General features: G+C 43.4%; 1 pseudogene; it reads right to left on the reverse strand.

Moving 5' to 3' along the window:
- The window catches only part of LOC110565924 (retinal guanylyl cyclase 2-like), a 60,373-nt pseudogene that overhangs the window by 23,664 nt on the left and 20,362 nt on the right, over positions 1-16,347 (reverse strand).

Below are 16,347 nucleotides of genomic sequence, written 5' to 3' on the forward strand. Positions count from 1 at the left end.
TACTGAGAACAAAAAAAGACAGGGTTAAATGTTATTAAAAAGCCATTATATTTATCTAAGGCTACACACAGCACTTATGTATATACATGCAATTCATACATGTACATATATAAACACACAGATGTCTCTGGAAAAAAAACAGGACCCTTAGAATTATATTAATAAAGTTTCCCCCCAAAGTGAAATTCTTTTTCTTTTCTTCTTTTTTTTTTTTTTTTTAAGACAGAGTTTGTATAGCCCAGGCTGTCCTGGAACTCATTTTGTAAACCAGGCTGGCCTCCAGCTCAGAGATCCATCTGCCTCTGTCTCCTGAATGCTGATATAGGCTTGTCCCAACATGCCTGGATTTTTAAAAAACAACAACAACAAAACATGAAATTCAAGGTATATATTGAGTAAGGACTTCGGAATTTATTTTAAAACACACTATGAATTGTTGCCAATATCTTGTCCAAAATGTCATTGCTGTAAACATTTTTTGCTTGTTTTATAAACCACTGTGCCCTCTGCATGGGGCAGATCCTTTCTACGGAGAGGGAGAATTAAGAAAGTCCAAGCTAGCTGCCTCCTTGTTGCAAGCTCAATGATAGAAAGATCTTGTTTCCAGCTCCCTTGGATTGGAACTATAACAGACCCCCAGACCTTAGTATAACTGACTCCATGATGGAAGTAACACTTGGGTCATAAAACTCAGCATGTAGATATCACCTCCTGCCAAAATGAAGACAAAGGCCGAAGCCATCAAAATCCATAGTTCCGGGAAAGTCTCTAAAGCATGAAGTAACTATGATTTTTGGCTTCTGTAGTTCTGCTTCTGGCTTACTATTCTTGCTAACTGAACTGTGTCAACCGAGGATGTGTGTGTGTGTGTGTGTGTGTGTGTGTGTGTGTGGTGTGTGTGTGCTTTAGAGCTCACCCTGAGAAAGTCTCAGTGCTATATCAGGATCCTAAACACCCACTGTACATATATCTTACAGGGGACTCATATCATACGCCAGGCAAACTCTAAAGTCTAAGATATTTGGTATGAAATACATGGATACTAAGATAAAACAGCTTATAAACAGAAAACGGTGAAGCAACTGCTAAAATGGGAGGTTGCAGACATCTGCTACCATGTGACTGAAATTTTCGGACATTTTGCTAAGTGAAAGAAGCCAGCCAGACTCACTTGAGATAGTTGGAACAGTCAAAGCTGTAAACAGGAGAACAGAACTGTTAGTTGCCAGGGGGAGAGCAGAGCAGAGAGTGGATTGGCTAATGGTTAGTAGTTCACACTTAATGGCTATGGGTATCAGTTTAGGAAGATGAAGAGCTCTAAAGACAGAGAGTGGTAGCAGTTTCCATGCTGGCACACTATCATAAACACTCTTAAAACGTTACATGTTGTGGTGGTTTGACTAAGAATGGTCCCGTCGGCTTACATATTTGAATGCTTGGTCATTAGGGAATGGCACTACTTGAGAGAAATTAGGAAGTGTGGCCTTGCTAAAGGAAGTGTGTCATTGTGGGTGGGCTTTGGGGTTTCATAAGCCTGAGCCAGGCCCAGTGTCTCTTTCTTTTTCCTGCTACCTGTGGATCCAGCTCCTCTCCAGTACCATGTCTGCCTACATGCCACCATGCTTCCCACCATGATGGCAATAGGCTAAGCCTCTTAATTGGGGCAGCCCCAATTAAATCTTCTTTTTTTTTTATAAGAGTTGCTGTGGTCATGGTGTTTCTTCATAACAATAGGACACTGACTAAAAAACATTTTAGGTATCTTTTATCACAATAATAGTAATAATACTAAAAGATTTTCAAGGAGGAATGCATGAATGGAAAGTACAAGAAGTCTTCCTCGGGAGATTCTTACTGTGTCCTCATATAACTGAAGTACTTCTGAGGGAATAGAGTGTGTGTGAAAATGACTACAACTTACTATATACATGTATGAAAATGTCAAGGAATAAAATGGGGGGGGCACTCAGAGTACATTCCTAAAGAAAAAGAAAAAAACAATCTGAGTTCTTAGTTATCTTAAGAACTCAAGTCAAGTAGGAATGCAAGCACACATGTAACCCCTGAACTTGGAAAATGGAGGCAGGAAGGTCAAAAGTTCAAGCCCTTGGGGAGGAACAGGAGCCCCTCAAAGGTTTACTTTTAGGCTTCAGGTTAGAACTTAGTATTTTTGTAGTATATTTTAATAAATTTGATGATGTGTATTTTATTTTGAAATTTATTTTGGGGAAATATATTTATTTTGGGGAAAGGGTGTACCCAATGGTTTAAGTGTGGAAGTCAAAGGATAACTTTCCAGAGTCAGTTTTTTCCTCCCATCACATGGGACCCAAGTGTCAAATCAATAAGTACAACATTAGAGTGTAGAGGAATGTTAAACTAGCAACATGGCTGTTCTAGTAAGGGATCATATCCAAAGACCAAGGTCTGTGCGATCCAGCTGGAATATAGACACACCCTTAGTATATATCTTTAATCCCTCTGGCTGGACTATAATACACACTTTAATCCCAAACAATGACATATAATTGAGGGGCAGACAAAGTGGTGAATCAGAGAAAGATTTGACAAAATGGGTCAGGGATAGGATATGTCCAACTCTCAGAAACAGACAGGAAGGAGAAGCTACTTAAGGGCAGTGCAGGGAGATACCAAAGTTCATTGCGATGCAGTTTAGTTGAGTGCTGTTGAATTCATGCAGTTCAGCTTGAGGAGCTCAAGGATGGTTTTTCCAAGCAGAGCAATTCAGTGAGAAGGTGAAAGAAGCCAGTTGGAATCAGTCAGCTTGGAGAGCAGTTTTGAGCCTAAAAGGCTGAGTTGAACCAGCCAGCTAGAGTTCAATAAGAGCTAGAAAGGATGAGCTCCCTCAGTAAGTCTCAGAAGCTGAAGACAGTCTCGGCCTAGGTTAGCAGATGGAGGCTGGAAGCTAAAGCCTTTGAAATCTGGGCTTGCAAAAGATTAGATTTCACAGAGGCTAGAGACTTCCAGGCCTATGCATAGGGAAAGATAGAATAGAGGCAGAAACCCTCAGGGCTCAACACTAGCTGTGTATTATCTGTAGAGCTTGGATACGGCTTTCATCTCGTCCCCTCGTGTGCCACCACCATTACACTTTTGTCTAGGTGCCGAGTTTGCCTTGTTCCAGGTTTAAACTGGTAAGGGCTGAGTGTAGCTTATGACTGGGGTCTTCAGGAAAGAAACACTATTGGGCTTACAGCGTTCTCCATTGTTTCCTGTCTGGAAGAGCTCCAGTCACTCGTGTTAATCTCTGGCTTTCCAAAACCATCTTCCTTAAATTCTCGTGTGTACTCTTAGATTTATCAGGCTTTACTTCTGAAGCAGTTTAACCATCCCACCGCATGCTGTCTTGTTCCTTCGTAAGTCAAGTTCTCTTACCGAGCTCCACATACCATTTCCCAAACCCATCTTTGCAACACCAAGGTTTTCAGCAAAGGATCACATTTCACTGAATTACTTTTCTATAATTAAGGTGTGTAAGTGCATTTGTGTGTGTGTGTGTGTGTGTGTGTGTATGTGTGTATGTGTGTGTGTAAAAGCAGCGATAGGTTGACAGCAACCTGAAAGGAAGTATCCACCATAAATGTGAGAAGTAACAAATGTGTATAGGTTGATAATGTCTGCCTGTGGTTTTGAGGATTATTCAGCAAAATATGTTCTTCTGTTGTAAAACTATGTTCAATTTTTCTGTAAAAAAAATTACTCATTCTTTTCCCGTATCATATTTTCTGTGCTGTTCGATAAATACCTAGCCATGTCTTGTATTAGAAATGACAGAGAGCTGGGTGGTGGTAACACACACCTTTAATCCCAGCACTCTAGAGGTAGAGGCAGGTGGATCTCTGAGTTCGAGGCCAGTCTTGTCCACAGGGTGGGTTCCAACCCTGTCTGGGGTGGGGCGTAGAGCTCAACAACAACAATATTAGAAAGAAACAACAGACATCAGACACACACAACAGAGAAATGACAAACAGAATATAGGCCATAGATAATAGGCACAGACAGAAGATACAGGGAGACAAGTGGAGTATTCAAACTGAGGCTCATTCTTGGTATAAAGTACTTCAAGAGGAAAGTTCACTTTTTAATTCTATAACGCAACGTGAACATGTAATATCACAAACCTGCATGTGTTTGTGGTAAGAATTAGCCACATGCTTTCTGATTCACCATGTAGGCACATGTGGAGTCCTGGCTTGGGAGCTACTGAGCCTTACATCAGAAAGACTGCCTCTCTGAGTTAAAGTCACAGTGTGGCTGGGAGTAAAACACACACATCACTACCGCTGGTGTGCCCACCCTGTGCTCACTTTGTCACCTCCCTGAAAATACTTTATCGGTTTCAAGGCCACATTCCAAAGTATTTGATATTTCATCACACTGACTCTGCCATGACTGAAATCTCAGCTGGGCTGGTAGCCCCTTGAGACCATTGTGTTCACTGACCACGAATCCTAATAATGCAGATAATCAGAACTCAGACTCTAATTCAATTAATTGACTCCTCAAAATTATTTACCCTGTAGAATATTGTCCACAGTTACAACCCAATGATTTCTGTTGTGACTTTTTTTGCTTGGCTAAGTACCTAAGCTCCTGATTTTTGTTGTTGTTCTATAGGTGACCATGATGGTATTGTCGTATTAATTCCTGTCCAATTGTGCCGTTAAAAACAACAACAGCAACTTTGGGCTAGAGAGAAAGCTCAGTGCTTAAGAGCACTGGCTGCTCTTCCAAAGAAGCCAGGTTCAATTCCCAGCACCTCACATTAGCAGCTCACAACTGCCTGTAACTCCAGTTCTAGAGTCCCTGACACCCTCACACAGACATACAAGCAAACATCAACGCATATGAAATAAAATAAATTTTAAAAACAACTTTCTTTTTTAATGTCTTCTACAGACTGGTGTTTAATGTTTTCTTTTTTTCATGGTATGGTTTTTTTCCCTTTAAATGTGTACGGTTAATTTAAAAGGGAGAAGGGATTTCTTAAAGGCACGGGGAACGGCTAATAGGAGAGCGTGCATGTTACCGACATTTCATGCTTGACAGCTCACTTGATGTGCTTGGCTGGATAGCAGAGCTGCTGCCCTAAGAAGGGCAGCAGGTCAATGCCCTCCAAAATGTGTTCCACAGAACTCAGGTTTCATAAAATGTTCCTACTTGCTATGCCTCAAAGGGTTTCTTTATCCAAAGAGCTTGGGAAGGAGGGAGATAAAGAGAGTAAATGAGTCTATTTATAGTCTGACTGTTTTTATGTGTGTAGCAAGCAAAGAGAGGAGATTTTATCAACTCAGGCACTGGGTGTGGGAACAGATAAACATACCCTCAAGTTCATCTTCAGGATATAGACATGAGCTTTGAGTTTGGGAGGATTTGGGGCTGGTGGGGAGGAAGCATAATTAAGCAGTCTTGATCAAAGTCAAAGTTTGTTTTCATCTCCCTCCCCATCCTCCATCATCATTTTGGCTCTGGTCCTGGAAGGTGATTGGCTAAGAAACTGCTATCACTGTCATCTGTTTCCAATAAGAAGATCACTTCTGTTCCCAGGCTATCATATGGCTTATTTTTAAAAAGTGTGTGTGTGTGTGTGCATGTGTGTTGTATGTACACATATGGGAGCAGGTGCTTATGACCATATATATGAATGTCAGGGAAGACATCAATGTCCTGATCTGTGATTCTCTCACTGAACCTGGAGCTAGCTAGCCTAGCTCTTTCCTCTGACTCCCACAGCATTGGGTTTGCAGGCATTTAAGGCCATGCCTGACTTTTGAATTATTTTTATGTGTGTGCTGGAGATTTGAACTCAGGTCCTCGGGCTTGTACTGCCATCACCCCAGTCCCTATAGTATTACTCTGTAGAACCTTTACTTCAGTGCTAGCATGCATCACATAGCTCTGAAGGTCAGAAATGGCATGTGGTGTTTCCAGCATGTGCTGTGCCTCTTTCTAAGTGTCAGAGAGGAGCGGGATTGTACAAAACATACTTTGAGAAATATCCATTGGGATAGCAGGCGAGCACTTGACCCAGAAAGCATGGTATACAGTTAGGTGAGGTCATGACCTAAAATAGTTTCATGGGTTTTTCAGGTGCCACACTGAGAATCTTCATTAAAGTTTTTAATGTGTTAAACTGTCACTTTTAAATAGTATATCATTGTAGTTTGAATTGTAAACAGGCGTTAATTATGTAAATTAATCCGATTCGGCATATTTGTGTAGCTGCGTGTATGGTACATTGGGGTCCGGCCACACATCTTACACTCTCACCCCTGCTGTCCTTTCTAGACCCTAGAAGTCCCTCAGTTCCCTCCTGCCCCCTCCCCTTTAACGCTGTCATGTCTAGAGACTGCTATCCCATTCCTTACTTCCATAAATGTCAGCACATGTCATTTTTTTCCTCCTGAGACCATTTTCATGTAACACAATCAGCTTCACTTCCTTGCATGTTGTTGCAAAAAAGAGGATTTCATTCTCTTCTTTAAAATTTTTGCTGTTCTTACAAAGGGTGAGCGTGGGGAATGTGGCTGTGCATACGCCAGGGTGCCGCTGTAGAGGTCAGAGGACGATGTCCGAGAGTTGTTTCTCCTTCTCCCAGGGATGCTGGGACTTGAACTCGGGTCATCATCAGGCTTGTACAGCAAGTGTTTCATCCACTGATGGGCATTTAGGCCAACTCTATATTTTGACTGTTGTGAATGGTGCTGTAATCAACACGGAAGTTCAAGGATCTTTTGGTGTAAAAGTCATGTCTTCCTGGGTATAGCAAAGGCTGCAATTACTGGTTCACACCGCAGCCCTAGTTTATTCGATTCTTGACATGTTGAGATAGGGTCTTTCTATGTAGTCCTAGGTGATCAGGCTGGCTCCAAACTTACAATGAATGATCACCTTTCCCCTGTTTCTTGAGTGATGGATTATTAAAGTGAGTCAACACACTTGGCCAAATTTTCTATTTAGTTAGTTAAATCCATGCTGCTATTTAGACAAAGATCATGAAGGTGTGGCCCCTTCTAGAGCTTGGCTGCAAAGTGCCTACAAGTCCAAAACATGAGAGCCGCTGCTGCATGAGACCGTTTAATGAGATACACAGCAGGTGCCATTGCCAAGCTTAGTCATACACAATGGTGGGAGTGCTGACTTCCCTCGGGCCATACACAACACACATCCCAGTTGTGGCAGTGTGACTGCTAAGTGCCTGAAGTCTGGTAAAAGAGTTGGAAGTGCAAGTCTGGGGCCCCTTCTCCATCTTCCTCTGCACACACGGCTGACCTGTGTGTATGTACGGGTGATGACAGCAGCTATATGTAAATCATGAAGCAAGCAGGAAAGCAAAACCTGGCAAGCTAAGGATGGCAGGGAAAAAAGATGAAGAGCCGGGCTGGGCTTCTTTGAGCCATGCACAAGCCCTGGACTGCTTTCCTGTCAATGTTTTGTTATGAGACATAAACTATTTGCTTAAGCTATCATTCATCAGGCCTCTGGTGGTTTGCAGCTGGAGCCCAATGCTTTGTCTTGATTAGAAAAGGGCAAACCTTGATAATTTGTAGGAGGCAGGTAGACTGAAAAGCCTCGTGTCCTAACAAAGCAGTAGGATTAGCTTCCCAGAGGACTATTTTCTCTGAGCCCTGAGAAGCCTGTTGTAGTTTACAATGGACCTGTGCTGTGATAAAACTCCTTAACCAAAAGCAATTTGGGACGGAAAGAACTCGTTTCATTTTCCTGGGAAGCCAGAGCAGGACTGGAGCTTGAAACAGAAACCATGGAGGGACAGTGCTTTACTGCCTTGCTCCTGCTGGCTTTCTCAGCCACCTTTCTTACACAGCCCAGGCCCACAGCCTGCTGCGTGTGGTGTCATTACTTTATCAATTAACAAGCAAGAAAATGCTCCACAGAGACGGCCATTGGCCACGTAGTAGAGTGAGTTCTTCAAATGAGGTCCCCTTTTCCCAGGTGCATCGAGTTGGTCTGGGTCCAACCTGCAGGAAGCTGTGTTCAAAAACTAAAGCTTTGGTAGTTCCAAGAAGGTCCGTTATAGAAACAGCACTTATATATTCAAATGGTAAGAGGGTTTCTGATGTTCTTGGATTTTTTGGATTTTTTTTCGAGACAGAGTCTCTGACTGTACTGAAACTCACTCTGTAGACCAGGTTGGCCTCTAACCTGGTGTGCAACACCACTGTTCATCTTGTTTGGTTTTTGAGACAGGGTCTTATGTATTCCAGGCTAGCCCCGAACTCCCTGTGGAGCCAAAGCATTAGAAATTTCTCCTGCCTCTATCTTTCAGGTTGGGATTACAGGCAGGGGCCACCACATCCGGTTGATGCTGGGTTAGAACTCAGAACTTTGTGCATGCTAGGCACAACGGCCTAGCAGGCACCGTACCAACCGAACTGCGTCCCCAGCCCCCTTAGATCTTAATCTGAAATGTTAAACTCTGTGCTATTCAAATTTCTTTCCTGACTGAAAACCCATATGTTGTATTTTGTGCAAGTCAGACTAGGAGAAAAAAGAAAAAAGAAAAAAAAAAACGACAGAAGGTACTTAGCTTTCGCTAACGCTGAGTTCAAGCTCACCTCCCCACCCCCCCTACGAAGCGTGTCGCCCAAGAGGAGGCTCTTCCCCTATTAGTAATGCCACCGTTGCAGCACCTGGGCTTCTCAGCTCCATGGGTAGGCTGCATTAGAGGTCCTGGTGTTCTAGGAAGTTGACGGATACCAGGTGTGAGAGGCTGGTCCCTTCGGGAAAAGGGAGATTTCTTTGCAAGGGTGCATAAGGTGTTCCTGGAGGAACGCCTGGAGCATTTGTAGAAGTCTATGCAGAGAGCCGGACAGGGTAAAGTCCGTGTGTCTGAAGAAACCCGGGTAACTTAATCCCGTGTGTTTACACAATTCTATCTCTAGTTACATACCTGGACCCTCTGGAGAAGGATCAGTGCACATGGAGTCCTGCATGTTGCCTCCCCCAGGAAGGGCTCCATAGAGCTGATGGCCAAACCAGCTGTGTGGAAAGGTGGCCGGATTAGGAAAGTTGCTTTCTGCTTTCCTGTGGTTTTTCTCTTGCAGAAGGAGGCATGGCAGTGTGCGCCATCTTAGGCAACACTTGTAAAAATACAACATGTTTTTAATTCTTTGAGAATTTATACATGCATATGGTATATTTTGATCATATTCATGCCCCACTGCTCTCCCTATCTCCTCTCACATCAGCCTCCCACCCACTCTCTCCCAATGTCTTGTGTTTTCTCTCTCTCTCTCTCTCTCTCTCTCTCTCTCCATGTATGTGTGTGTCCCTGCCCCTCCCTTTTATGGTCCACTGATTCCAGTTTGGGCTTATGGGTGTGGGGCCTTCCACTGGAGCAAGGTAGACTTCCCAGGGGCCACACCTTAAAGAAAAATGAGTCTTTCCCTCCCTGCTGGAAGCCATCAGTGGTCAATAGTTCTGGAGCTAGGGGTGGTAAAGAGAGTGATATTAAGAAATTGACTGCTCAGAGCAGGCCCCAGGCTTAGAAATAGGAGAATTCCTGACTGTTAAGCTATCAAGTTCTCTAATCGTGCTCAGTAGGATAGAAAGCAGGTAAAGACACAGGATAGAAACGAGGAAAGTGTTTGTTTCCCTGCCATTTATTCTCATAAACTGCAGTGTAACAAGGGACAATCTGCTGGGCGTAGACTCATCGGAATGGATTTACTGGAGAAATAAAAAATATAAATCTAAAACCTAAATGGGAGCAAAATTGAGCTTGATTGATTTATTCTCCCCTACCAACCCTTTCCTAACATATTCATGCACACACACACACACACACACATATTTATGTGCACACATTTACTGGGCATTTCTCAACCCCACCCAGTAATACAGCTTCTTAGAAAGGAGTGGAGGGGGCAAAGTTGGGGAAAGGACAGAAAGTTTTATAGTGTGGCCTAGCAATTCTAGCCTTATGGCCTTAGTCACCTGAATGTGGGCAAGTCACTCCAGCTTCCATTTTTAGTTTTCTTACATAGAAAACACTGTCTCATACATGTGTTTTGATGGACAACTAAGATACAAGCATGTGCTGCCTAGTTCCATGTCAAGTTGACACAAGCTAGAGTTATCTGAAAGGAGGATCCTGGAGTTACAGATGGTTGTGAGCCATCTTGTGGGTGCTGGGACTCGAATTCCTGGCCCTTTGCAAGAACACCCATCTTAGCATCATCTCTTCATCTCCTGTGAATTGTTTTCCTCTTTCCGTAGTACAGATCTAGTCCCTTCTCTTCCTGTGATTGTAGCAGGTAGAAGGCCAGCACTAAACTGTGCAGCCGAACATCCAGGCAGCACCAGCTAACATATTTTTAGGGGATTACAAGCCCAACCTTTTTCTAATAAGAAACCAGCTCAGTATGCACCTGGGGAATTCCTGGAAACACCCACCTTCTGCTAATGAGATGTCTGTGTGTCTTGGCTTCTCAACCAATGACCTTTAACGGTACTTGGAGTTCTTCCCCCACCCACGGGATAATTAAGTACTGTGCTCTCCCTCTTTTGATAGGGCTGTGCTGTTCCATGTAAATGAAGTATCCCTGGTGCTCCTAGCCTCCATGAATCAAACACGTTCACCCTCAAAACCCCTCCCACTGCCCAAGGTTTATAAGTCCCCATTTCACAGAAAATAAACGCGTCAGCATCATCTATTTCACCATGACCAGTGGAGACTCGACATTTATTCTGGGGAAGGACAGGCTCCCCTTCTCCTTGAAGAATTAATCGCTGGACCCTCGAGGCATGGCTTGGTCAGTCAGCCACATGCTGCTGGCTGTCAAAAGCTTCCGCCATTCACCAGTGAGTCAGCACAGATAGCTGCTGCCATCTTTCTAGCGCTACTCTGCCCACCGAGGTGCCAGTTTGAGGGAGCAAGTGTCTGGCTGATCTAAAAGCAGCCGTTTTGTCTACTTAGACAAAACTGGGCTCCCACCTCTGCCTCTCTCAGTTTTGGAGCTCTGAGCAAGCCTCTGTTACTTGCCCAGGCGGGGCCCTCATTGCTGCCTGGCTCTGGTTCTGGAGCTCAGAGAGGCAGAGAAAGCACCAAGTTGACATTCTTACTCAGCTCACATCCCAGAAGGAAAAAGCCCTTTCTCCCTTTCCATGCTGTTTTAAATACCCTTCAAACTGAATGGCCCTGCTTACTTCTTCCTGTGCATCTCTCTCTCCATCCTCCAAACTTCCTCTCACACTTTATGGTTTGGTTTTGTTTTGTTTTTCCCATGTTCACTTTTTGTCAACTGGTTGCTTGCTCGGCCTCTTGACCTAGGGTTAACTTTATTTAATCCTGTTTATAGAAAGCTCTTGGATTAAAGGTCTGTGCTATGGCTGAGCCACACCAAAACAAGAAACAGGTTTTTCCAGGTCACAATCTCTGGGTTCACAATGTGATCAAATATCCTGCCACCGTAGGTCTTACCTGTCCTCAAAGAAATATCTCTCTGCAACAGTGGAAAACCAAAATGGATCTCTACCTAGAAAAAGTATGGTACGCAGCCCCAAGTGATATATCTACAACACATCTCCTGCACTCGGGGCTCAGAGAACAGAGTGGAAAGAGGGGTGGAAAGATTCTAAAAGCCAGAGGAATAGGAAGTCTGATGTGAAGTTGCATCTCATAGAAATAACGGAGACACGACAGCAATTATCTTACTTACTATTTTATTGCTGTAACAAAACACCATGACCAAGGTCACTTATGAAGGAAAGCTTCTCTCTCTCCATTCTGACCCTGTGTCTATTGTTTGAGTCTGAAGCTGTGCCTCCCTGTCTTGTGTATTTGTCCCATGTCTGCGTTTGTTCTTGTGTGTCTCCGTGTTTGTCCCTAACAAAGGGCTTTGTTCTCTCTTTTATTGAACAGCACAGAACAGCACAGAAAGCACCACATCAGAAAGGAATGAGGGATATTTTACAGAAACTTTTAAAGGAGTTTTAAAAAAGGGATGAAGTCACTGGTTCTGACTGACCCAGATAACAAAGAAACACACCATCCAGTACTATTGGAATGCCACTTTCAGCATTTATGATGGATGTTCACTTTTATAAGGCCACTTTCGGCCCATTTTCTATTTCTAGCAGATGCTTATCATAACACACACACAAGCACACATGCATTACTCTAGGTCAGGGGTATGGAGGAGCACATGACTTTAGATGGCAGCTATGGGTTAGCTTAGGGTGTAGAAGTTGATTACATGGGAAATCTAAGGCGGGTAAAGTTTGATGTTGCATTGTTCTCTTAACGACAGGTGAAATGGTTTGGGTACACAGCAGGATAGCAATCTTAGGTGTATTATTAACTCTGGCTGAGAGGTTTAGCAAAAGTTTCTGTCTCTTAGAATATAACAGATATATTTATCATAATGCATCTCTGCAACCACCAATAAGAGCATGGCCTGTCCTGTGTCTATTCTGACAGTCCCTCCCAAGTCCAGTACCAACATATTGCCTGAATATTGGTTATTCTATTTGCAAAGTACCACAAATCACCATTGAATCCAAATGGCCCTTTGCCAAACTCTGTATAAGCTCTGATTAGTCTTTTTTTTTTTTTTTCCTCAGAGGAGCTATAACTGAAGGATCTAGTTACATTGGTGGGCACCTTATTCAAAGAATAACTGTGTGTGAGAGGGCTTTGAGATTTACTTTCTATGTAAACACAAGAAATTCTCTTTATGGTGCCAAATATTTATGGATGAATGAGAGCATTCTTGACTGACCTCACTTTTGATTAAATGTTAACTCTCACGTGACTTCAAACAGTAATCAGTAGGAACAAAGTTTAACAGAACATTTCAAGAATTGTCTGACACACCCCCTCTCTTCTGTCTTTTGTCTTTTCCTGTTTCTCTCTCTCTTTCTGAGAAAGGCTCTGGTTATGTAGCCTGGTGCCTCAGACTCACAGACCTCTTGCCTGAATGTCCCAAACACTCGCATTACACATGCTCAGTAACATGCCAAGTCTAACTTTGTCCCAATCTGTGCTTGATATTGTTAGCCTTGAACTCAAAACAATCCTCCCCCCACCATAAAAAAAAAAAAAAAAAACTAGTTGTGAGATTTTATTTGAAGCGCAAAATCTGCTTTTAGATGGAACAATGGTATTTGCTTTCCTGGGCAAACTCACAAAAGATAAAGGTATTTCTTCTATTATAATATATACTTATTGATAATATGCATATCAAAAACACTTTCAAGTTAGCAGCTTAGTCACCTGTCTTCATAATACAATTCAATATGACTAATTAAGTATAAGAATCTCCAACTGGAAACATAAATAGTTCAAAAGAAGGAAGGATTAGGGGCTAGAGGGTGACTTGGAAGGAATAGGCTAGAGGAAGTTCTCCAGCTTTCTTTTCCAATTTTAATCCCTCCCTCTTTAATTATCTAGTCCCTTCCAGTTACCTGTTAATCCGAAACTCAGGCCGGCAGGCAAGGTGAAAAGGCAGCAACGGGAAGCTCCCCCATTCTGCCCCACCCCTTGTTCCCTCTGGTTCCACCTCTCATCTCCATTTTCTTTCTCTGTATTCCCTTCCATGCTAATCTATTAAATAACTCCTCTGGCCTTCCCTGAGGTGCATCTTCCTTCTGCGTGCGCGTGCACGCGAACAAACACACGCACACACACACACACACACGCACGCACGCACGCACGCACGCACGCACGCACGCACATGCACAAGTGTGCGCATGTATCTTCATGCGCGCTTACCCTCTATCTTGTTTTGAGGCAGGGTTCTTTTTGTTGTTTACCACTGTGTACAAAAGCAAGCTTCCGAGGATCCTCCATCCTCTGCCTTCCATCTTGCCGTAGGAGCACTGGGATTACAGACACAATTGCCTGAACCCAGTTTTCCGTGGTTTCTAGAGATTCAGACTCAGGTCCTCATGTTTGATGGAAAAGTGCCTTATCCACTAGGACACCGCCTAGTCTCTTTCTCTACGCCAGAGTGGCCATGTATTCATCACAATCCACAAGCCTCAGCCTCACCAGTGTTGGAATTACAGCTGTGAGCCACTATGTTGACTATCCATCATCTCTTATGTCATACTATTCCCATGTATACATGACTTTCACAGTTATTTCACATTTACTTGTATGAGACAAATCTGATCTCTTTACTTTCCTAACTGAATTCCCTAGTACTTTGAAGATTGAATCTAAACACCTTATGTCATGCTCTGCGTACCTCTTCAGCTCCATCTCCATCAGTTCATCTGATTTTTTTTCCTAGACTGTGGATGGTTTTAGTTATTCCAGTCTTCTTCAGATCTCTTCAGTGTCTGTCTCTCATTTAACATTTGCCATGCTTTCTCCCCTGTGTAGTACCAGACTACGAACACTTTGAAGGCAGACATTAGGTCTAATCTGTAGTAGAGATTAAATTCTTAATTCTGCTACAGAGTTAAGTCTACTGGCCAGTTTGGGATACAATGATAAGTAGAGAAAGGCAATGTTGGAATAAGTAAAGATCAGTGAGTGATCTGGGATGAGGAGCAGCTGCAGGTGTCTGAGGTGGGGTGCTCAGAGGACAGTTGATTTGCAACATCAAGGGGATCCTGCAAGGAGGGATATTCTCTGCAGCTGATGCAATGCTGGGGGGGTGCACTTTATAGTAGCCTCATGTCATACAGGACTGTCCTCGAGGCCAAACTGCTGTCATCTTTAGAAGTATGAGTTGTTTGGGTCTGCTTGCCCAAGATCATCACAGCTGGGCCCCTTGACTCTTGACAGTACCTCTTGAAAGGAGGGACCAGTAGCAATCATCAGACTCTTGCCTGAGGATTCATCTACTCTTCTCCACAAGTTGTATGCAATTCTATCCTAATATCTGGTGAACTTGGGGTCTCTGGGAAGGACTGGAGAATGTAGGTGGGGAAGGATTAGGGTAGGGACCCTATCTACAAAGCCACGGAGGAGTTTTTATCCGTGTTGGGTGGAGACCGTTTTCCAGCCTTTTGTTGTTCATGAGGGGCAACACAATCTCTTCTGTAACTGCTTTTCAGCTGAAATTAGGAAGTCGTTGTCAGTGTCTAAGAAGGCTGAAATGCCTCTGAAAGGCCAGGATAGGGAAGTTTGTCAGAAGCCTCTGGATGGCTGATCCAGCCTGAAGAGACAGGGAGCAATTACATTGACTGGACTGGTTTACATAAGCTGCAGGACCACTGGGGCTGGCGTGTTGGAAGCAGTTGTGAAGCAGTTTGCAGGTTGAAGTTGATCCCTAGATGGTGTCTGTCAGCCTAGTGGAAACCTGCTGGGACGGATATACCCTAGGGATAGAAGGTGAAGTTAAGGAGCTTAGGGGGATCTTTATCTTGGGTGTATACTTGAAACTTCTGGCTGTGGTCCTGGTTGTTGGAGCTGGTGGTAGAAAGGAGTGCCAATACCAGGGGAAGAAAAGAGCCAGCCCTCATGCAGTCAGCAGGAAAGCTGAAGCTGCTGGCTCCCAGCTGCACTCCTCTGGCGTCCATTTGACCTGTGAGAGGTGGGTCCAAATCAAGACACGCTGAAGCTTACATGAATTTTGTTAAGTTTACAAAGAGAGATGAACGTTTAAGATGTACTAGTGTGACCACTGTCTGGAATCTGCACTGACGGCCTCACTGTAGAAAAAGCTGTTAACAATGGTTTGTAAACAGCTGGACTAGATCCATGCCTTTGAGCCATAGCAAAAGCTTGAGGACTCAAAGGGATGGTTCTGAGTTTAAAAATATGAACAGTCTTTCCTCTGTCCAGAGGGATGGATATATATAGATTGGATAGAGAAGCACTTTTAAGTCTATATTTAGAAAACAACCAAAGGAAATTTACATTTTGAGCCTGTAATTACCATAACAGTAGCCAGTTTTTAAAACAAGGCTGGATTAATAGCTTATCAGAACCTCAGTGATTAATATGTTAAAATTCTGAACTTTTGAAGTCTTAACATCACGTATTATCTGTAAGTCTTATTTTTCACATATCTTAAATCACTTTCTCAGACCTTTAAAACTTGCTTTTACTTTTTTTATATCTCTTCCTTAGACCCTCACAACTTACACAAGCTTTAAACCTTCCCGCCTGATCCAATCATTTACCGGGAGACAGAGGTTGCTGGTTACTGTGTTGGTCTGAATGAGAATGGTTTGCATAGGCTCATATATTTGAACGCTTAGTCACCAGGGAGTGGGACTACTTAGGGGGACTCAGGGACTACTTAGTGTGGCCCTGTTGGAGTAGGTGTGGCCTTGAGTAGGTGTGGCCTTGTGGGGAAAAATATGTGTCACTGGGTGGGCTTTGGGATTAAAGAAGCCCATGCCAGG

This window comes from Meriones unguiculatus, chromosome 9, assembly GCF_030254825.1.
Source record: "Meriones unguiculatus strain TT.TT164.6M chromosome 9, Bangor_MerUng_6.1, whole genome shotgun sequence".
Taxonomy (NCBI): Eukaryota; Metazoa; Chordata; class Mammalia; order Rodentia; family Muridae; genus Meriones; species Meriones unguiculatus.